The 24,230-nt window shown below is 41.2% G+C and overlaps 1 long non-coding RNA gene across 2 annotated transcripts; it reads right to left on the minus strand.

Annotated features, from left to right (window-relative positions):
- Positions 1–519: 519 nt before the first annotated feature.
- On the minus strand, positions 520–23,207 carry LOC122551124. 2 transcript variants are annotated; one of them, XR_006312018.1, is made up of 4 exons: positions 23,073–23,207; positions 21,370–21,568; positions 1,962–2,077; positions 520–867 (listed from the first exon to the last, which is right to left on the minus strand). It is a non-coding gene; the product is annotated as an uncharacterized LOC122551124 (long non-coding RNA). The 2 variants fall into 2 exon arrangements; XR_006312017.1 differs by lacking the exon at positions 21,370–21,568 and having other exon boundaries at positions 23,073–23,204.
- Between the last annotated feature and the right edge of the window lie 1,023 nt (positions 23,208–24,230).

Here is a 24,230-nt window from a genome sequence, read left to right on the forward strand (position 1 = left end):
TATAATTGTGAAAGAGAACAGAATACTGGAAAGAATTTTTTAAAAAGAGAAAGGATTACTAAAAATTAATAAAGAGGGAAAGCATATAATACAAAAGAAAGAAAGCCAGTAATATTAAAACTGGAAGAATTTCTATAAATAATTAAAAAGAAAGAGTTACAAAGTGAGCATTTGTTCCATGGAAAAAGAATCTGGAGAACTGATAATGGAAAATAAAGAGGTGAGAGATGAATTGAACAGGTCTTCACCATAAAGGATGCAAGTAATAGCATGAAGTAATTAGATATTGGAAAATGGAAAAAAGAGAAAATACAGAAAAATCAGGATCACCAGAGTAGTGGTACTCAGCAAACGTTTGGATCTGTGGGTTGGCAAGTGTCAGGATCCTAATAGACTTCGTCCTAGGGTTTTAAAAGAAGATGTTAGTGAGCTTTTAGGTGCAATAGTTTCAATTTTCGAAAATTCCCTGGAGTCAGTGAAGGTTCCACTCAATTGGAAGATAACCAATTTAGTCATTTTATTCAAATAGCGAGGGAGACAGAAGTGGGAAATACATGTCAGTTAAATTCAGATCTATCAGATCGAAAAAAATGGAAACTAATATTAAAGAAGTTATAGCAGAGCATTTAGATAAAAGAAATCAAGCAGAATCAACATGGTTTTATGAAAAGGAAATCTTGTTTACGCAATCTATTGGAGTTCCTTGAGGAAGTACCTTGTGGATAAGGGGGATGGACTGCACTTGAACTTCCAGTAGGTATTTGATGAAGTGTCATATCCAAGGTCAGTGCAGGAAATAAAAGCACACAGTCCAAGATGGCATACATGGAGGCTCTTCAATCGAAACTCATTGCAGCAGTTCCCACGCTGTTGTAAAAGATAAAAGAATATTTTGAGTTATCAATAAACAACACCGATTACTCTAGACCATTTAAAAATTTAAATACACCCTTCATTGTATTGAAAAACCTTAAAGCGCAGTGTCTTTTTGTCATCATACAATTCATCCACTCACTGACAGGCAAATATTTAATCCCAAGTCAGTTCCAAACAATATTCTGGAAGTTGACAGGGAAATAACAAAACAATGGTGGAAGATTTTTTTGTCGATAGAAGTTATGGCTAAAACCAAACCTTATTTGAGGAAACATCAAGGTCATTTATAGTTATCTTCTGAGCATAAGTTCTGTAGTTGGATTGCAATCCATTTTCAACTTAGTGTTGCACAATGTGGCAATGTAATGCAAAAACTTTATTTCTGACTGTGCATTTTGTCATTGCATTTCTGTAAATTCTTAACACTTTGCATACTGCCAGCATTGTGTTTTTTTTGTCTTGTTTGTCACCTGTGTTCTGTTCTGAGATAAACAAAAACTATAGATGCTGGAAATCTGAAACAAAAACAGAAATTTTTGGAGAAACTCAGCAGGTCTGGCAGCATCAGTGGCGAGAAAGCAGAGTTAATATTACAGGTCCAGTTATCCTACCTCAGACCCTTCTGGAGTCTGGCTTAGCCTTTCAAGTCAGACTTTCTGCACATGTGCTCAATGTTTTTTGGTGCTGCATTCTTTGCAAGTGTGACTAGGTGGGAAACCTCACAACTACATGGATGAGCATTTAAAACATCACAACATTCAAGGCTCTGGGCCAAATGCAAAAAAGTTGGATTAGAGTAGACAGTTCGATGCAGACCTGGTGGAACAAAGGGTCTTTTCTGTACTATATGACTCCACGACTAGATCTATGGAAAAACCAGGGCAAGTGTAGGGCAAATAGCCCAGGTCTGTGTGAATCTGATTCCAACATCATAAGAAATCATGCAGCAATCCATGCAGGTTAAAACTAGCAAATGGAAGTTTACCTTGTGTTAGGTATAGCATATGAGCATGCATGAGACTCAGCTTAAGGGTCAGGGTCCTCAGCTTAAACAACAAATTTAAGTTGAATTTTTCACCGCTTACTAGAATGGAAAATTGAAGCCAATGTTTCCTTTGGGTTTCACATCCATATGACATTCCAGAAATTCCCATGCAGGTTGCACACCGCTTGGCTCCTTTCAGTTATTGTGAATATACATCTGTGACAAAAAAAACAGAAACAAGCCTGTAGATAAACAAATCAATTGTGAATTATATTTTTAAAAATCAGTTCTTAAGGCCACTACTCCTGCTTCCTGTTGATAAATGTACAGCAATATCTTAGAATATTTAATCTATCAATAATTTACCCTTCGCTCCACTCCCACTGATTGTGTTATTATCAAAAAAAAAATCGGTATGCATGTACAATCCAGCACATGCAAATCCCAGCAAAGCCCAGAGAGCTTAACAATGACATTCATGAGTTGATGCTTTACATCACAAACCACCTGCAAATTGAAGGAGTGAAACTATTTATGATTCTAATAAACAGCTTTAGTGACAGCAGGGATATGTAGCACAACGTGCATTCAGTCTATTGCTCCCAAGACATTTGGGATGCCAACTATGTGATCAAACTTGAGCTTAATTTGCTGTTGCAGCTGTGTAGTCAAATGGAATTTAATATATCTGCTGCTCTTTGACTTCAGCAGCCTTGGTTTGTACATTTGTACATAAAAGATTGGCAGATTCCAGAAGTATCTTCTGATTAGTTTTGTGATGTATCAGATGCAAAAAAGTAAGGGAAGTGATCAATCACTCTAATAGCCTCTCTCAACATATGGCTTTTATTTCATAGCAGCACTTATGAAATCAAAAAGACATTAGAACAACTATTTGTCACATATTTTAGTCATGCAGGATCTTCAGTCTGAAGTGTGCAAAGTCATTCAAAATAATTTTGACATTGTTTTTGCATGTAGCTACCTCTGAGCTTTCTTTACACATCTGCGTACTTTAAAATATCCAATTATAGGAGGATTGTTACCAAGCATGTGAATGAATAGGAAAGTGAAGGATCTGCAATCTGGCAGCGAGGACCTCATTTTGCAGTAGATGAGGGAGCTGAGGGAGACCCTTCATTATACAGGGCACAATTTAGAATTTGGGATTAAAATGTGCAAAAGTCTACTTAATGTTGTACAAGTGGAGCAATGATGATGCCAGGCCATAGCAAAAAGTCCATGATTACATTAATGCGGAGTTTGAGGCAAGCTTTATAAAACTGTGAATATTACCCAGAAGGTCTAGATTATGTATTTCCAAATGTAATGTGTGAGTACTTTAGGGATACCAAAAGGAATAATTTAAAAGATTGAGGCATGCACTTCAAGTTATCTGAAACAAAGCAGTGATTTTTATTTTGGTTCAGAATGAACAGAATACCATGGATAACCTCTCACTAGGCTAAGAACAGACCAAGGGCTGCTGTACAAATATGACTCGGAATGATCACCAAAGTGGAATAAGTGTGATTAGTACTCAACAAAAACATTAGGAATATCGAAACTGGTACAGCAAAGTTCAAGAGAAAATATGACCAAAATAAAACCTCTGCAGGTAACATGAAAGAAAAAGCCAACTGGTATTAACAGATACAAAGTAAAAGAATAGTCAGTCAATAAAGAAACAACTCATAGATGAAATATCAAATTATGAAGATTGAAAACCTGGCAGGTGTATTAAATAAGAACTGTAAAGTAGAGGAAGACTATTTTAAAAGAGGGTGCAAACACTTAGCTTAGTGTCACAACCTGAAATATTAAGTCTGCTTCTAACTCTACAGATGTTGCCAGACTTGGTGAGTATTCCATTTTCTGTTCTTTAGATTTGGCACATTCATTGTATCTTGCTCCTACACCAGGGTAAATGGTAGAATGTAGATTCTTGGTGGAAACAGGGATTTCAGTTATTCTTATTTTCAATTTTCTGTGTCATTAAAGTTTTGATAACTTAAGTCAGATTGTACTAGATGGCTTTCATCTGAGGGATTAAGAAACACCACTTTTTCAATTAGCACAGCAAAATTCGATCAATACAGACAAACCGATCAGAAAAGCTGTAACTGTTTCCTTGATGTAATATTCTGGCAGCGACTGGATATTTCAATCAGCTAAACCTCTGAGAGGCTGTCAGAAGCACCTGTATGGTAAAATACAATTACTCTATATGGTAAAATACAATAACACAGGTTTTGAAACATTTCTAATGTGTACAATTTTTATAATCTCCATCCTATTTAAGCTCTCAAGTGTCTTGCTTATGCTTTGATCAGCTGATCTTGACATCTACTGTGTCTCATGAATCTCAATCTGTAACCTGAACTGTAATAGCTCCATTTCACTAGGAAATTATATATATGCCAATATATGTCTGTGCAGACTGAACAAGCAGATTGTGATAAGGTTCAAAAGTTTAGAGAAACAACAACAACTTCTTGCATTTAATAGAATCTTAAGTATACTTTGCAAGAACATTAACAAACAACACACAGATAATGTGAGAAAATGTTTGACCAAAGAGGAAAGAAACATATGGAGGCAAAATCACCAGCAGGAACTGATAGCCAAGTTCCGCACTCATGAGGACAACATCAACCATGATCTTCGGTGCATGTCACGCTACGTGTAACCCCATCATACTGTTCTGTGTTTGTAAAATCTTCACAACTGTACTGTTTTGTCACCATTACCTTGATCACTTGTGATTATCTCTCTATCTTAATAACTTTGCACATATTTTGATTACTTTTGTTAGACCCTCTTCATGCTACTCTTATACACTCTCTACTCATGTTATTCCAGCCAATGGATTTGTCTCTAGCACCATCTTACTTTAATTATTTGTAATTATCTTTCTGTCTTGATTAATCAGTTCATAGGTCATCACTTTACTTATTATTCAACTGACGACACTTCACTCACACTGTTTGCATGAAGCTGTTGACACTCTTAATTACCTGGAACTATCTTGCAATTATCTCTCTGCCTATACATTCTGTTATGATTTGGAGATACCAGTGTTGAACTGGGGTATACAAAAGTTAAAAATCACACAACACCAGGTTATAGTCCAACAGATTTAATTGGAAGCACACTAGCTTTCAGAGTGCCCCTCCTTCATCAGGTGATTGATGAACCTGATGAAGGAGCGATGCTCTGAAAGCTAGTGTGTGCTTCAAATTAAACCTGTTGGACTATATCCTGGTGTTGTGTGATTTTTAACTTTATACATTCTGTGCTTGTGCATCTCTCTCCACTTCACCTGATAAATGAGCAGTGCTCCAAAAGCTTGTGATTTTAAATAAACTGGTTGGACTATAGTCTGCTGTTGTGTGACTTCTGACTTTATCCGCTCTAGCCCAATATCAGCTTCTCCACATCATGGAGGTAGAAGATTTAGAATCAGAATTTCAGAGCATAAAAGGTAGATAGCTGAAGACAGGGACAGCAATGGTGAATAGATAAGGATCAGAGATGAGCGAGAAGCCTGAATTGGTGAAGTGCAGAGATCATAGGATGTTGTTGATCTTCTGGTCAAGTGATCACCAGCCCCAAAATTGGACATTCTAAATTGACCTACAGCTGGAGAAATCATGCCTGACAGATAATTTGCCAAACTAAATTAAATGGCAGTCAGCAGCTACTGGCTACAGAGAACAATGGAAACGAAGGGCAAAGAAGTCACAAAGAATTAGTTACAACCAGCCTGATGGTTGTGCATTGGAGAAATATCAATCAGATTTCTGGCATGATCCCACTGAGTGCTTTGACCCCAACTCATGACTCCATTGGCCAAAGGCGACAGATAAAAACACATACTTGGAAGCCACCTTCTCAGTGAAGACGCACAGCCAGACTTGTGGCAGGAGATGGTATGGCAGCCCAGGAAGACTCAGGAGAATATCCTCCTGATCTGTGACATCCACCTTTGTAGCCGAGAGCTAACCTTCCGTTGGAGAGGAAGAAGTTTGCAATGGGCTACTCAAATATATGGATCATTGTTGGTTGTATCCTTTCTCAGATGATTTACATAGCAAATATTACAGGAATTTGGGAAATGTTTACAAAATGTTTTTAAAAAGGAATTTTTCTTAGTAAAATTGAGTTGAACTGCAAGCCAAATTCTACATTCCTTTTGTCTGCCTCACCCACAAGAGCTCTTGAACAACACGTTTTAATACATAAAGTGCTCAAAGTCTGCAAAGTACGGTCAACATTGGCACTGTTGATGGTCTTCGATTGTTGAGAAAAAAGTGAGGTCTGCAGATGCTGGAGAGCAGAGCTGAAAATGTATTGCTGGAAAAGCACAGCAGGTCAGACAGCATCCAGGGAACAGGAGAATCGACGTTTCGGGCATAAGCCCTTCTTCAGGAATGAGGAAAGTTTGTCCAGCAGGCTAAGATAAAAGGTCTTATCTTAGCCTGCTGGACAAACTTTCCTCATTCCTGAAGAAGGGCTTATGCCCGAAACGTCGATTCTCCTGTTCCCTGGATGCTGCCTGACCTGCTACGGTCTTCGATTGTTGTAGTGTTGAAGTGTAGCATAACTTCCAAAATCAAACTCCGCTAACCTTGAACTCTCAGATTGTCAGTCGAGCCGGAGTAAGAGGGCAGCTATCCCATGCAATGGTTAGGATTCAAGTGGTTGAAAGATAGTGAAAGTTTCTGACTAGTGATTAGGCCATAAACCAAGTGCTTGTAACATGAAGAAGACAAACAGCCAGAGTTAGTACACTCTTAGGGGAGCCACAGAAAAGGAAATCTAGCATAGGCTAGTACAGGGTCAGGTGACAAAGAGAGAGAAGAAAATTGAAAGGAAATAACAGGAGAAATGGCACAGTGCTCAGAATGGGAGAAGGTGTGAAGATGATACTTCAATAAGAAGTGGCCCAGGTGGATTGACCATTGCAGTGAGCGAATGTCAGATCCAGGAGTCACAAGACAGAAATTCTGGAAGGTAGAATGGAAAACTGAAGGGACATAATCTGTAAACCTCAGCAACACCCTAGTGATAGACAGCTGCGGGAAAGTGAGGACTGCAGATGCTGGAGATCAGAGTCGAGACTGTGGTGCTGGAAAAGCACAGCGAGTCAGGCAGCATCCGAGGAGCAGGAAATTTGATGTTTCAGGCATAAGCCCTTCCTTATGGAATGAGGATTGTGGGCTGGTGTGGGGGGGCAGGGCTGAGAGATACATGGAAGGGGGTTGAGGATGAGGGGAGAAGGTAGCTGAGAATGCAATAGGTAGATGAAGGTAGTGGAGAAGGTGATAAGTTGGAGAGGAAGTTGGAGCAGATAGATGGGCAAGATGACGGACAGATCAAGAGGGCAGTGCCAAGTTGGAGACTTGGGACTGGGATAAGGTGGGTGGAAGGGTAATGAGAAAACTGGTGAAATCCACATTAATCCTGTGTGGTTGCAGGGTCCCAAGGCTGAAGATGAAGCGTTCTTCCTCCAGGCGTTGGGTGGTTAGGGTTTGGCATTGGAGGAGGCCCAGGATCTGCATATCCTTGGTGGAGTGGGAGGAGGAGTTGAAGTGTTTAGCCAAGGGGTGGTGGGATTGGTTGGTGTGGGTGTCCCAGAGATGTTCTCTGAATGATCCACAATTTGGCTTATTTTCTCCCTGACATAATGGAGACCTTATCAGGTACAGGCAAATTTCTGTTGTATGTGGAAGGATCCTTTGGGGCCTTGGACAGAGGTGAGGCAGGAGGTGTGTGCACAGATTTTGCACTTCCAGCAGTGGCAGTGGAAGGTGGAGGGCTGGTGGGGAGAGGTGGATCTGACAAGGGACTCGCGGAGGGAATGGTCTTTCCAAAATGCTGATAGGGGGCGGGAGGGAAATATATCCCTATTGGTGGGGTCTGTTTGTAGGTGGCAGGAGTGGCGGAGGATGATGCAATGTATACGGAGGTTAGTGGGGTGGAAGGTGAGGACCAGGGGGTTCTGTCCTTGTTGCTTAGGGAGGGGTGGGGTTCAAGGGCAGAGATGCGGGAAGTGGAGGAGATGTGCTGGAGGGGAAATTGCAGTCTTTGAAGAAGGAAGCTGTCTGGGATTTTCTATGGTGGAATTGGTCCTCCTGGGAGCAGATGCGATGGAGGCGGAGGAATTGGGAATAAAGGATGGTGTTTTTACAGGAGGCATGGTGGGAGGAGGTGTGATCCAGGTAGCTGTGGAAGTCGGTGGGTTTGTAGTAGATGTCCATAGTTAGATAAGAGGTGGAGAGGTCCGGGAAGGGGAGGGAGGTGTCCGAGATGGTCCAGGTGAATTTGAGGTTGAGGTGAAAGGTGTTAGTGAAGTTGATGAACTGTTCAACCTCCTCGTGGGAGCACGAGGTAGCACTAATACAGTCATTGATGTAGCAGAGGCAACAGTGGGGGATGGTGCATGGAGCAGCTGAAAGGTAGAGAATGTGAAAAGGTAAAACAAAGGAAGGAGCTAGAGGAAGTGAAGCAGGAACTGGAGAAAGTTCGAGCCAAAGCAGCAGAGCAGCGAGCAGAGGAACCAGGTGAAAATGGTACACTTGGGGCAGTTTCAGACTCAGTGCAATCGGGCACACCAGGAGGCACAGTGCAAGGTCAGTGATTGGGACACAGCCCAAAATGATGTGGATGAGCTGACTGAGAAATGTAAAATCCTACAGAGTCCTGCACCAGGCAGGCAAAGAAAGCAGAACCCACACTGCCAGACATTCAATATGCCAGTGTGAAATCGAAAAATTAAAGTCCCTAATTTCTCTTCAAACGGAATGATATGCACATTTGGGACAGTAGAATGAGATAGGGACAGCAATTATCAGATAGAATGAGAGGGAAGGGAAGAACAAGCCTGTAAATACACCAAGAACGGTGAATATCAGGGATAGCTTTTTCCTTTCTGAAGGAAGTAGACCTTTGGCACCCCCAGGATCTTACCCTGTCCCCATGAACTCACTGACCACAACCTGTCAGGATGGTCAGAACTACAATACAATTATTTATACAACCCGTTTACACTGGGACAATTGGTGGACTTAACAGAAAATATCCCAGTATTTAAGCCAAAGCTAACATATCTTGACAGCACACATCAAGGGTTCTCAATGGGCTCGATGATGTTGAGGAGGCAAAATTGATGTGAATGTGCCTGAGGCCCATGATCCTTTCTGCCTCACCCAATCCTTAGAATGTGGGAGGATGGGAAGTGGCAATCCTTGTCACTGTTGGATACAATAGGAGAGATCCCATGAATGGATTAAAAAATTGTGGGCAGTGAAAGGGAGAGCACCTGACTGCATTTGCCAGGTGCCTGTGGACACTGTTCGCAGGAGTGTTCGGTAATCTAGTCAGACTGCAAAGACACTGCACAGCAAGGCCAATTGGACACGAATACTTGTATCCCATAGCACTGAGGCAGAGGGGAAAGGCTATGAAAATTTTGTTGGCCACGGATAACACCCACGCAGAGAACACTGGGTGAAAAGGAGGATGGCATGGGTTTGGGAGAAAGACTCTCATTAATCTGAGCACCTCAAGTCAGGAAATGGACAAATGCACCCAGTAAAGCCCCAACTCTAATCCCATGTGGTGGAATGAAGGGAGCGACTGAAACAAGGGATCCATTCCTCTCCACTTCCATACACCCATCCCACAGTAAGAGATAGGGATCAACATCAGCTGCTGTGGCAAGGCCAATGTTACAATTGTGGGTGCACAGGTCACTTCACAGGGTACTGCAAGATGTCCAGGCAGTCAGCACCACCACAGGAGCCAGGCTCAAGATCCTGGTCCATGATGCTGGACAGAACGGAGAGACAAGCAGCAGATAATGTGCTGGGGAAGATCACACAGTCAAATGTAATGGAGGAAATCCCTTTGTCTAACTCCTTGTACTCCCAGGTGGCTACACTCCCCAAAGTGTGACGATGCCATGCCTCTCCTCAGTGGGTGGGCAGTTCCAGATGGGACAGTGTGGCATTGGTCCTGGTAGACAGCCAAGTGGAGGGCCACCCCACTGATATTTTAATAGGACACAGGGGAGTCCAGAACACGACTTAACACATTCCAAGATTTTGATTACACATGGGGTACCCATAAGAAAATTCTTCTGAGCGGATTCACTGGACAACTATAGGAGAGGGTGGCGTCAGGGATCTATAGAAATAGAATTGGGAGACATAGTCTGCCATCGCCCAGCATTACTAGTTAATCTCTATATGGATGTCGAACACTGAATGCAATGTACCTTGGGGATTACAGAATTCACTCTGTCAAACTACAGCATCTCTGTGCAAAAAAAAGGCAGAAAATTCATTAGTAATGACTGAAATACACAAGTGATCAGAACAATTATTTTTGCAATATTTTTAATACATTAAGTTTCTGAATAAAAATTCTGATTTTACGCTGTTTGGGATGGGAAGCATGGAAGGATTATATCCAGACTCATCCAGTGAAAAAAAGTCAGGTATAAGCTGCTGATTCTAAACTTTGCACTATTTTAACTTACATTAGTCACATTGGGTGGGGTGTGAAACAAGCAGTCAATATCATCCAATTAGTTTCCGAGCAGAGGTTAGATTAAAATAGCCAAATCATTTTTCTGGTTGAGGGACATCAATAATGATTCAGGTCGAGAATTTCAGTGAGCAATACTATTTTTACATAGTTCAATTGTCAAGGATTAGCACTCCGCTACTTCAATGGGACACCTTGGCCTCAAGCCTGTCCCCACAGCTGAATCTTTTGACAACCTTGTATTAGTAGATTCAGGAACATGAATTGTTCTGCCATAAAAATTTAGCATGGGACAATGAGGCAGATTTAAAATAGTACAAGCTATTCATCAACACAGAAATGAATCTTAATACATTCGGTCACAAACAATAGGGGCATATTGTATTGTCTGTCATTGCCTACTTAATATTTGAGCTAGTTAGTCACTCCATTTCTTTCAATGCCTCCCTTCCTAATGTCCACTCAATCTGGCTACCATTGTTTGCCCAAGGTCTTGTTTTTCCATGTCCTCTCTGCCAAAGCCTCCTGTTTTTATTCCGATATGTATCACCTCAGAAACCCTCCAGAGTCTGTGCTTAAGCTCTTGTTCTTCCCCACTTACACAGCTACAACACTGGTTCAAAATGAGGCATGAATTTATGCACCCACCAGCCCTATTGCCATCCACCCCATATTATGCCAATTTTTTGTTCGATGGAACTTACTTCGACATGTGAATTTTGGGTGGCTGGGATATTACCCTCATTTTGTCTTAGCTTTAAATCCATCCATGTCTGCACCATTCTTCTACATAGGTAAAACCAATCATTGACTTTCACTGATCTTCTGACTTTGGTCTATTTCCTTTGGTCCAACATTAGTAGCCTTCCTTCTCATAGCTCACTTATTTTCAAAAGTCATAAGACATAAGAATTAGGAGCAGGAGTAGGCCATTCAGCCCCAGAAGCCTGCCCCACCATTCAAAGTGATTGAGGCTAATATGCCCTAGATCTCAACTACTCTTTCTTTCCAGCTCAACACCCATCCTTCGATATCTCAAAAGTGCCTCCTCTTTAAAAGCTTCAGTGATCTTGCCTCCATAACTCTCTGTGGTGAAGAATTCCAGACATTCACTGTCCTCTGGAAGAAGAAACACCATCGTGTTTCAGTTTTAAATGAGTGTACCTTTATTTTGTGACTATGTCCCCTAGTTTGTGATTTCTGCATTTAACTTGGCCCCCTCAGAATCTTTCATGTTTCAATAAGAATACCACTCATTTTTCTAAATGTTTATCAATAAATGCCCACCCTGTTCCATTGTTCCTGACAAATTAACTGCTTCACACTGGGAATTAGCCCAGTGAATCCCTTTTGAACTGGCTTCAATGCCAGTATATCCTTTCTTAAATATGGGAACCAAAATTGTACTCAGCACTCCAGGTGCAGTCTCACCAACAACCTGAACAGTTGGAACAAATCTTCCTATCTTTTTCAACTCTTTTAAAATAAAAGCAAAAATTCAATTTGCCTTCTCAAATTCTTGCTGCACCTACATGCCAATTGTTTTGTGTTTCATGCGCAAGAACACCCAGATCCCTTTGTGTTGCATTTTGAACCCCCTTTTTAACTCCTACTTTAAGATCTCTGCTTTGCCAAAACCTATAGTTTTCTAATCTCTCGTCTTCAAAATCTTCTAATGACTGTGATAGTCTCTCTCCACAGATGCTGCCAGACCTACCAATTTTCTCCAAAATTCTCTGTTTGCTCCTCAAGCCTGTAGCTTTGTTCATATCATTGGAGACTTCTAATTCCAGTTTGTTGTTTGTTTCTCTTTATGCACACTGGCCTGGGGGAGTTTTCAAAAGTTAGTTGCAAGTGCAAGCTGCTGTTATGTATTTCTGCATTAAAATGATCATGCAACATTAATGAATCATTTAAGAAGTTGTGACTATTGGCAGTTCCAACACAGTTTGCAGCCATGAGGGAAACATAACAACACAAGAAAAAATGCTTACCCCTCTTCTTCAACTTCAGTTGAAAATAAGCACAGTTTTTCATGTGCTTAATCCCTTTGTTTCTTTGATTCATGCTGAAAACATAGTTTTTGTAATACTTCATGGCCACCATTGCTTTGAATTGTTTTTGTTGTATAATGGTTTTACAGTTTTGTAGCTGCATTAGACATTCAAGTGCACCAAAGGGCTTTGAAGAATATTTCAAGAGTGATACACCTGATTTAAATAAATTTTGTGAGGCAACAAACTCATGCTAATGATAATGTATTTTAGAAGAATTCTGGACACAACTGTTAACTAATAACATGACCATATCCATTATAAAAGAGAAGAAAACTGATTCTAAATCATGAACAACTGAAATGATTCTACATTTTTTTAATCATTCATGGGATATGGATATCGCTGGCTGAGCAGGCATTTAATGCCAATACCTCATTGCTCTGATAAGGTAATGGGGAACTGCCGACTTAAACCCTTGTTGTCCACTTGGTGCAAATATCCTCACATTACCATTACTGTGGGAATTTCATGATTTTTACTTAATAACACTGAAGGAACTGTGATATGTTTCCAATTTAGAATGGTGAATAGCTTAGAGGGAACCATGCAAATTGTCTATTCCTATGCATCTGCTCCCTTTGCCTATCTTCATTGTTGTTATGGGTTTAGGAGGTGCTGTCGAAACAGCCTTGGTGAATGTCTGCAGTGCATCATGTAGATTGTACACATTGCTGCTAGTGAGCATTATTGGTTGAGGGAGTGAATATTTCTGGATAAGGTAGCTATCAAACAGGTTGCTTTATCTTAGGTAATATCAAACGTCTTGAGTATTGGTGAAGCTGCATTCATCTAGGGAAATGTCCATAAAAGGATAGATCTGGAGTGTGATGGAATAACCCCTACTTGCTTGGATGAGCACAGCTCCAACAGCACTCAAGAAACTTGAGAATCCAGGAGAAAGCAGCCCACTTGACTGGCACACTTTCCACCATCTATTCATCAGTGATGCTCAATAGCATTAATGTGTACTATTTATGAGATCACTGCAGTAATTCACTAAAGGTCTTCGGCCAACGCCTTCCAAATCCACTACATCGACCATCTAGAAGGATAAGGACAGCAGATGCATGACGGCATCACTACCTACAAGTTTCCTTTGAAGGAAAAAACTCTCCTGATTTGAAACTTGGTCACTGTTCCTTCATTGTTGGTGGGTCAAAATCCTATCCGAACAGCTCAGTCTCTCCAACCCAATGCTGTAGCATTTCAAACTGGAGCTTAACGTAATGCCAATCAGGAACTGGCAATAATTAATGGCCAAGCCAGCAATATCCATATCCCTTGAATGAATAAAAAAACAAACTCCCTGCCATCTAACCTTGATTTACAGGTTTTAATATGAATGTCACCAGGAGCAGACAGGGGACTTCTGGGTAAGTGAGGACTGCAGGTGCTGGAAATCAGAGTTTAGATTAGAGTGGTGCTGGAAAAGCACAGCAGTTCAGGCAGCATCGAGGAGCAGGATGCTTTATCTTTGGGTGGTTGCTTTACCAAAACACTATTCGGATAGTGTCTCCCATCCGTCTTCCTCCTCTAACCAAAATAAAAGGTCCTGTGCTCCGGATTGGTAAGGCGACTAGTTTCTTTACTTTTTTAAAAAAAGGTTTTTCAGTAGTTTCATTGGGAATTTAGAACAGTGGGAGTGGAAGTTAGGGCAGTTGAATGTTCCTCCTGCAAAGTGTGGCAGGTAAGGGTCACCAGTAGTGTCCCTGCTGACTGCATCTGTGGGAAATTCACCCAACTCCAGCTCCTTGAAAACCACATTAGGGAACTGGAGCTGGAGCTGGATGAACTTTGGATCATTCAGGAGGTTTAGGAGGTTATTCAGAAGAGTTACAGGGAGGTAAAAGAAGAAGGTAGATGGGTTACTGTCAGGGGACAGAAAGGGAACCGGCAGACAGTGCAGGGATTCCCTGTGGTAATTTCCCCTCAACAACAAGTATACTGATTTGGACATTGTTGGGGTGGGGGCTACGGGAGACAACCTACCACAGGTAAGCAATGGGGCACAAGTGCCTGGCACAGAGTCTGTCCCTGTTGCTCAGAAGGGAAGGGAGAAGAGGAGCAGAGCATTACTCATTGGGGACTCCATAGTTAGGGGGACAGATAGGAGGCTCTGTGAGATCGGGAATGACTCACTGTTTAGTGTGTTGCCTCCCAGGTGCCAGGGCTCATGATGTCTCTAATCGTGTTTTCGGGATCCTTGAGGGGGAGGGGGAGCAGCCCCAAGTCATGGTCCACATAGGCGTCAGTGATATAGGTAGGAAGAGAGATGGAGATTTAAGGCAGAAATTCAGGTGGAAGCTTAGACCTAGAACAAACAGAGTTTTATCTCTGGTTTATTGCCCATGCGCGTGCTAGAGAGGCCAGGAATAGGGAGAAAGAGGAGTTGAACAGGTGGCTACAGGGATGGTGCAGGAGGGAGTGTTTTGGACTCCTGGATAATTGGGGCACTTTATGAGGTTGGTGGGACCTCCACAAACAGGACAGTCTACATCTGAACCACATTGGTACCAATATCCTTGGGGGGGGGAGGAATTTGCCAATGCTGTTTGGGTAGGTTTAAACTAATTCGGCGGGGGAATGGGAACCAAAATTGTAGTTCGAGTATATGAGAGGTTGAGGGTAGTGAAGTCAGATCTAAGATTTCAAGATCGCAAGAAGGCACGGCCAGCAAGGAGTTAGTTTGAAGTGTGTTTACTTCAATGGCAGGAGCATCCGGAATAAGGTGGGTGAACTTGCAGCACGGGTTGGGACCTGGGATTTCAATGTTTTGGTCTTTTCAGAGACATGGGTAGAGCAGGGACAGGAATGGTTATTGAAGGCTCCAGGATTTAGATGTTTCAGTAAGAACAGAGAAAATGGTAAAAGGGGTGGGGTGTGGCACTATTAGTCAAGGACAGTGTTAAGGTTGCAGAAAGGACATTTGAGGACTTACCTACTAAGGTAGTATGGGCTGAGATTAGAAACAAGAAAGGAGAGGTTACCCTGTTGGGAGTTTTCTATTGGCCTCCAAATAGTTCCAGAGATGTAGACACTAAGATAGCAAAGATGATTCTCGATGGGAGTGAGAGTGACAGGATAGTTGTTATGGGGGACTTTCCAAATATTGACGGGGAATACTATAGTTCAAGTACTTTAGATAGGTCAGTTTTTGTCCAATGTGTGCAGGAGGGTTTCCTGACACAGTATGTAGACAGGCCAACAAAGGGTGAAGCCACATTAGATTTGGTACTGGGTAATGGACCCAGCCAGGTGTTACATTTGGAGGTAGGTGAGCACTTTGGTGATAGTGAACTCAATTCGGGAGTTATGTTTACTTTAGCGATTGAAAGGGATAGGTATATACCACAGGCAAAAGTTATAGCTGGGGGAAAGGCAATTATGATGTGATTAGGCAAGATTTAGGATGCATAGGTAGGGAAGGAAACTACAGGGGATGGGCACAGTTAAAATATGGAGCTTATTCAGGGACCAACTACTATGTGTTCTTGATAAGTATGTACCAGTCAGGCAGGGAGGAAGTTGTCAAGCACGGGAGCCGTGGTTTACTAAGAAAGTTGAATCTCTTGTCAAGAGAAAGAAACATGCTTATGTTAGGATGAGATATGATGGCTCAGTTGGGATGCTTGAAAGTTAGCCAGGAAAGACATAAAGAGAGAGCTAAGAAGAGCTAGGAGGGGACATGAGAAGCCATTGGCAGATAGGATCAAGAAAAACCCTTAGGGTTTTCTAAAGGTATATCAGGAATAAAAGAATGACCGGAATAAGATTAGGACCAATCAAGGATAGTAGTGAGAAGTTGTGCGTGGAATCAGAGGAGATAGGGGAAGTGCTAAATGAATACTTTTTGTCAGTATTCACACTAGAAAAAAGATAATGTAGTTGAGGAGAATACTGAGATATACGCTACTAGATTAGATGGGATTGAGGTGCATAAGGAGGAGGGTTTAGCAATTCTGAAAAGTGTAAAAATAGATAAGTCTCCTGGTCTGGATGGGATTTCTCCTAGGATTATCTGGGAAGCCAGGAAGGAAATTGCCAAGCCTTTGGCTTTGATCTTTATGTCATCACTGTCCACAGGAATAGTGCCAGAAGACTGGAGGATAGCAACTGGTGTTCACTTGTTAAAGAAGGGGAGTAGATACCACCCTGAAATTTATAGACTTGTGAGCCTTATTTCGGTTGTGGGTAAAGTGTTGGAAAGGGTTATAAGTGAGAGGATTTATAATCATCTAGAAAGTAATAAGTTGATTAGGGATAGTCAACATAGTTTTATGAAGGGTATGTCATGCCTCATAAATCTTATTGAGTTCTTTTAGATGGTGACCAAACATGTGGATGATGGTAAAGCAGTTGATATGGTGTATATGGATTTCAGTAAGGCGTTTGATAATAGCCATGGTAGGCTATTGCACAAAATATGGAGGGTTGGGATTGAGGGTGATTTAGCAGTTTGAATCAGAAATTGGCTGGCTGAAAGAAGACAAAGGGTGGTGGTTGATGGAAAATATTCAGCCTGGAGTTCAGTTACCAGTGGGCTACCGCAAGGATCTGTTTTGGGTCCACTGTTGTTTGTTATTTTTATAATCACCTGGATGAGGGCATAGAGGGATGGGTTAGTAAATTTGTGGATGGCACTAAGGTTGGTCGAGTTGTGGATAGTGACAAAGGATGTTGTAGGTTACAGAGGGACATTGATAAGCTGCAAAGCTGGGCTGAGCGGTGGCAAATGGAGTTTAATGAGGAAAAGTGTGAGGTGATTGACTTTGGAAGGAGTAACAGGAATGCAGAGTATTGAGCTAATGGTAAGATTTTTGGTCGTGTAGATGAGCAAAGAGATCTCAGTGTCCAGGTACATGGATCTTGAAAGTTACCACCCAGGTTGATAGGGTTGTTAAGAAGGCATACAGTGTGTTAGCATTTATTGGTAGAGAGATTGGATCATGCTGCAGCTGTACAAACCTCTGTTGCGGCCACATTTGGAGTATTGTTTGCAGTTCTGGTCACTACATTATTGGAAGGATGTGGAAGCTTTGGAAAGTGTTCAGAGGAAATGTTGCCTGGTATGGAAGGAACGTCATATGAGGAAAAGCAGAGGGCTTGAGGCTGTTTTCGTTAGAGAGAAGAAAGTTGAGAGATGATGTAATTGAGATATATAATGTAATCAGAGGGTTAGATAGTGACAGTGGGACAGTGAGAAACCTTTTCCTTGGATGGTGATGGCTCGCATGAGGGACATAGCTATTGAGGGTTGATAGATATAGGACAGATGTCAGAGTAGTTTCGTTACTCAGAGAGTAGTATAGGTGTAAAACACACTGCCTGCAACAGTAGTAGACTTGCCAACTTTAAGGGCATTTAAATGGTCATTGGATAGGCATATGGATGAGAATGCAATAGTGTAGGTTAGATGGGCTTCAAATTGGATCCACAGGTCAGCGCAACATCAAGAGCTGAAGGGCCTGTACTGTGCTGTAAATTTCTATGTTCTATATTCTATGTTCTTGCAAACCCATCTAATTTCAAATCATCTGTTAATTTTGTTTCAATATTGTTTTAATGAATTGAGTCTAATCAATCCAAATTCTATTCAGTATAACAGACATCTTCTGACATTCATTTGAACCTTTCCAGCATGTCTAAATCAGTCACCAGCATCTACAATTGAACAAACATCCAAAGTAATTTGATAAGTGAAGTCATCATACTCCTACTGGATCATCAGCTAGTGGTGGTCTAACCTAAGGGTCACTACATATCAGGTGAAGGGAGAGATTGATAACAAGAATCCTCCATGGTACTCTCAGCCAGTGCAGGAGTTGAATCTTTGTTATTGGCATTGCTCACCAGCTGTTTTGCCAACTGAACTAAAGCATACTACTTTGCAGGTGGTGTCATGTGGCTCAATGATTAGCACTTCTGCCTCATAACACTAGGGACCCAGGTTTGATTCCTGGCTTGGGCGACTGTTTGCACATTCTCCCCGTGTCTGCATGGGTTTCCTCCCACAATCCAAAAGACATGCAGGTTAGGTGAATTGGCCATGCTAAGTTGTCCATAGTGTGAGGTGCATTAGTCAGGGGGAGATGGGTCTGGGTGGGTTATTCTTGAGAGGGTTGGTGTGGACTTGTTGGGCCAAAGGGCCTGTTTCCAGACTGTAGGGAATCTAATCTAAATCTATTTTCTGACCAGATAACAGCATAGCTAGTGTTGCTCACATTTATATGCCAGCATTACAACAACTTCAGATGTGCACTTAAATGCAAATGTCCAAAGGTTGCTGTCAAAATGCTGCTGCAAACAACATTTCTCTATCAACCTTATCATTGGATTGCGTTGAATAACATAAGGTTGTCAAGTCTGTGTGTGAATGTGAATTCAAATCATTTAATTAAATCTGGTTCATTCCAGTTCAAATACACTCCGAACGAGTTGACGAGTATTAACTATTAAGAGAAAGTGAGGACTACAGATGCTGGAGATCAAAAAGTATGGCGCTGGAAAAGCACAGCAGGTTAGGCAGCATCCGAGAAACAGGAGAGTGAACGCTTCGGGCATAAGCCCTTCATCAGGAATTAGCATTCGTTGCTGTTTAACAATCTCACTGACACTAAAAATTATTGCCCAGTCAGGTTTTACTTATTGCTGGAGATTATAAAAAGAGAAATAAATAAACAAATTCTGTCCTTTTGTAATCTTTCTATTTTTACAATTTTTCCCTCCTCTTATTTCTCTTTCACTACGTGATTTGATAATTAGAATCTCAGCATTGGCTTAGATGTTAGTTGTCTTGCTTTCGATAACAAACTTTCAGGTATAAGTGCCAGCCCAAGCCTGGAGGCAAAAAAAAGTTTATATTCCAGTGCAGGACTGAAGGAACACTGCACTGCCAGTGATGCCATCTTTCAGATGAGGTATTAATCCTGCTTCAGTGAATGTAAAATATTGGCCACTATTTCAAAGAAGAGTGGCACCCTGGTGTCCCAACCTTCAGTCAACATCACAATGACAGTTTGTCTGGAATAGCATTTTATCGTCTCTTGCAAGTAGGTTGGCAGATAGGGCGCTGGGGTGGTGCTTGTGTTTTTACCAGGTGACTTTCTCACTTCCCGCTTTTCAAATACTGACCTTTCTGCAATTTTACTTATTGTGGGTGAAACCTAGAGCAGCCCACATATTTTCTCTGCCAAATGATGAGATTGTGCCCCATATAAGTGTTCCCCTCATTCTTGCTCTTTCCACAGGATCCCTGCCGACTGCCTCCTCTCATGTCTCACCACTGCTCTCTGCCTTCACCCCTGCAACTGCCTGATCTTGCACTCCTGGATTCAGAAACCAGGAAATGCTTCCAACCCCAGTTTTAGCCACAACGGCCAGCAACTCTATGGTCCCAGCAGAGCCAATCAGATTGACCGGGAGCTGTCTGAGCTGGAATGTCCATCTGAATGCTAGCATTGTAAATAGTAACTCCATTTGATTACTAACCTGTGGAGATTTTAGTACCTTTGCAGATGGTTTGCAGGATGGGACTGCGAATAATACCAATTTTCCAGGTGCAGCATGGGATATTTGGAAAAATGCTATCCTGGTCATTATCATTTTGCTATTCGTGGAATTTTGCTGTGCACATATTGGCTGTTTTATTTCCACATCACTACATTTCAGAAGTACTCAATTGCCTGGAAAAGTAAATAGTGGTTGTGTTATGTACTGATAAATGCATTTCTGTTCTTTTTCCTTAAATTGCAGTGCTAATTTACAATTTTACCCTTGACCTTCTTAGTTCATTGGCGAGGGGCACAATTTCTTGCATTTTTCACTCTGATCTCAGACATCAAGTGTGCCCATTTGAAACATTATCAGCTCACACTTCCTGCACCTTGTCACACAGAACAAGTTTGAAAACCCAGTATGACAGTTTCACTAACAGCAAACATAGCTAAAGGCCATGGTACAAAAAAAACAGGATGAACATACTGTGTTTTGTTAAGATTGTACAAATAATACAGTACACTAAATCCTACTGGCAATATCTGCAAGGCAGTAGTCATGAACCTTTAATGATTTCTGCACCATCAAAAGTTGATGCTTCTTTCATTCACCATTTGCTAATCAAAAATCAAAGAAAAATCCATTCAGTCTATTTACAACCTGTCTATTTAACTGTTTGTATGTTTCTTATTCTGCTAGGCTTTCCCGAAAAAAAGGGTGACATGGGACAAGACTGCCATAACCTTATTAAATCTAGCCTCAGCGGTGTGTGACAGTAGCCTAGTTACTGATTGAGGCTTTGTATAAACTTATGATTACACTTGGGTATTTTGTAATGCACTGTACATTTTCTTATAAAAGCTAGAATTTATTAGCTTTTGTTTTAAGTGTTTTTTTTTGCCAACCTGGTATTGATCATATTTTACTGCTCTGTGAATTTGTATCTCTGTAATCAATAGCATCCAGGAGTAAGAGTCTATTGTTGAGCTTTGTGCTTCTTCCTTATGAAGGTAATTGGAATAATGTCTTTTGTCAGTGAGAATCTTTATGAGGGCATGAGAGGCGAATACGCAAGTGTGAAATAAATACTTTATTTGGTGTTTCAATTTTTATTGTGGAAGGGAACTTTCAACAGAAGGAGGCAACTTTGATGGAGGGCATTGAGCAGCTCTCTGGGACTTCCACCTGCTGGGATGGTGAGGGAGTGCAGCTGGAACAACTGAATGGCATTTCAATGGAAAGAAAGGTGGTCATTGGTGGGAAATGGTTGATGGAAAATGAAAGCAGGCAGAAGAACTCCGTGGCCTGTTGCAAATAACATAGTCAGTGTGAGCTGTTCCTCATTTATCCATAATTTCCCTTCTGTTAGTACTAACCTCATGTCAGTGAATAAAGAATCCTTACTTCATGTTCTTTGGGCTGACCATATATTCAAATCTCATGACACTTTTCCACAGGCTTTGAATTGTTGTTCTCTGTTCTGTGGATGTTCTCAGTGGATCCATATCCTCCTCTTCCTCGGAGTCCTCCTCATGCTGTGGAGATACATTGTTTCTTCCTACACTTACAGCTTCCATTTAAGATTCTGGGAGGAGTCATCTTTCTGCATTGTGAAAAAGACATCCATACTTGAGTCAAGATGACACTGCAGGACTGTGCTGGTAGAACTGTATCAGAGTTGTGTATGGCCTTAACACAACATTTGAGGATTTGTATAGGCCATCTAATAGCAATTCTTATAAGAATGTAGCTTTTGCTGCATATGGCCAAGCAATCATTGTTGGTGCAAGGGTGTGTTTTGAGAATTGGTATTGTAAATGATTATACGATCAAAGCACTATGATAGCATCCTGACGCTTTGCACTCATATCCAGAAAAATGTTTGGTTTGACACTACCTGTGCAATACAATAAAACCTTTTCTGTTCACACAATTCAAGACATTGCCATCTAGGGCTTTGAGCGTGACATACATTCTGCTGAAAAAAAGAACAAGATAGTTCTGCTTCTCTTACTTGGTAGTTCCACTTAGAACAATTTTAATTGTATGTCCCTCCTGAATGGTCAACTTTCAGTGCTGTGATGAACTGCAACACAGTTAATGCAACTGATGTCACCACAACTTACTTGAAAAAATCTCATAGCTAAAAGAAATCAATAGTGCTCACTTTTAGTCCAAAGAGAAATTGGAGCAGTTAGGCCACACAAGCAATCAATTCTGTTCAATATGTTTATGGCTGATCATGGCTTCCCACCAATTTTCTGCCAAAATCCCTTGATTCCCTGACACACACAAAAAAAAACGATCTATTTCAGCTTTCAATTATACTACGTTCACAACACTCTGGGTAGAGAATTTAAGAGATTCACAAGAATTTGAGTGAAGAAACTTTTATTTATTCAGTCCTAATTGATTGTCCTTTTATCCGGAGGTTGTGACTCAGTATTGTTGAAGTACCGATTATGTAAACAATGTCTCAGGGGCTACCTTGGTGAGCCCATTTCAAACAAGAACACCTCTCATTCTCTAAACTCCAGAGAATTTAAACCCAATTTATTCGTCTTTATTTCATTGAATAATCCTCTTACAAGGTCTAATCTAGTAAATATATCCTTTATTAAATGTGGGCACCAAAACTTCCTACAGTAGTTACGGTTTTCCTCACTCTTGTGACATAATGACAGAATTGGCATGAAGGGGAACTAATTGGATGACTTGGCCTGAAGAGATACTTGCCTCCTTTTCACTACCTCCACAACTAAGTACCGGGCAAGAAATGTCCATTGGAGACATTGTTGACTCAACAACAATCAAGGCTGTTAAGTGGTTAATTAATTATCAACAAGGGCTGCAACTCACCACTTCCCAAATTACCTGCCTTCCTGTCAGGAAAATAAAGTAGTTGATTCTACAACGAGAAATCACAGTGGTCTGCCTGCTGAGTTGTGGAGATGGCTTTGTTTACCTCTATCTGGGACAATTAGAGGCTCAGTTAGATACAATAAATTTCTTCAAAAAGCTATGCATCTCCTCATGTCTTCAATCTTCTTGTGACGCTCTTTTACCCCCAACATCCACCCCACAAGAAACAAAAGAAAATTACCTACATGATTGCTGTTGGATTCTCTGAAGAGTCAGCTTCAAGTGACAGACTTTTAGATCCAGAGGCTGCTAGGCCATCGATATCCAGTGAGCCAGGACACAACAGTAATAGGCCAAGAACTCACTGAAGCACATTGGTCAGCTCTTAACAACCTAATTGCCTCCACTTAAAACTAATTATCATTGTAAATTCAAGGGCACAGATTCAGTCAATATCTTTGTTTTATAAACCTGACCTTTTAAAAAGATGGGCTCCTGTACTGTAGATTTTTGGTTTGAAATGACTGACATGGATTGAGAGTCTGGCCTAGTGACCCAGGAAGGCCCTATGAGGCTTCCAGATTCTTGAGGTGAACTAGACCAAAACCCTGTTTGGTTACTCTGGCACTGTGTTCAAAGATTAAAAATAAAGGTTAAAACAAAAAGCATTCCTCTTGCTCTCCTACCCACACTATCCATGTTAACCTATGCCCCCGTACCTTTCCTCAAGATCCCTATTTACCTTTGTGACACCATATTTCCATTTATCCACCTGCCACAGACTCCTTTAGCCCCAAAGCAACCCATGTCCTTTCCAGCAGCCCCATTGCTCCTCATACATACTCTGCCACTCAATATCCATCTGCCTACCCCATGGCCCATCCTACCTCCTGTGACACCCTATGCCTACCAAGAATGGTCTCTCATATCCCACATGCTCTAACCATCCACATGGCCCTAAACAGTCATTCTACCAACCCACTGCCCATGTCTCACATCAACCACCCATCACCCTTTGCCCTTCTGTCTACCAAGTCACTGAATATAATGACATGGTCATTACTCAGGAGGCATCAGGAGAGATAATAAGTGTCTTGACTACATCACTTTTAAAAAAAACACACACAAAATAAACCCCCAATATAATGAAATTACTTAAAAATTCTCTTCTGTAACCAGACAGTGCTCTTAAGTGCTCAATAATTTATGTAAACAAACATTTCACTTAAGTGGTTAACACCTTATTTCACAAACAGTTTCCATAGAATAAGTAGGTGGAACTGTCCATCAATAGGCACCCCACTGTGAAAATGATAGGTTGGAAAATCAATCATATAGCACAAATCCTGTCATGGTTTAATAAGAACACTACCTCCAAACTAGCTATCACTTTTTTTTTAACT

The sequence above is a fragment of the Chiloscyllium plagiosum genome, chromosome 6 (genome assembly GCF_004010195.1).
Source record: "Chiloscyllium plagiosum isolate BGI_BamShark_2017 chromosome 6, ASM401019v2, whole genome shotgun sequence".
Taxonomy (NCBI): Eukaryota; Metazoa; Chordata; class Chondrichthyes; order Orectolobiformes; family Hemiscylliidae; genus Chiloscyllium; species Chiloscyllium plagiosum.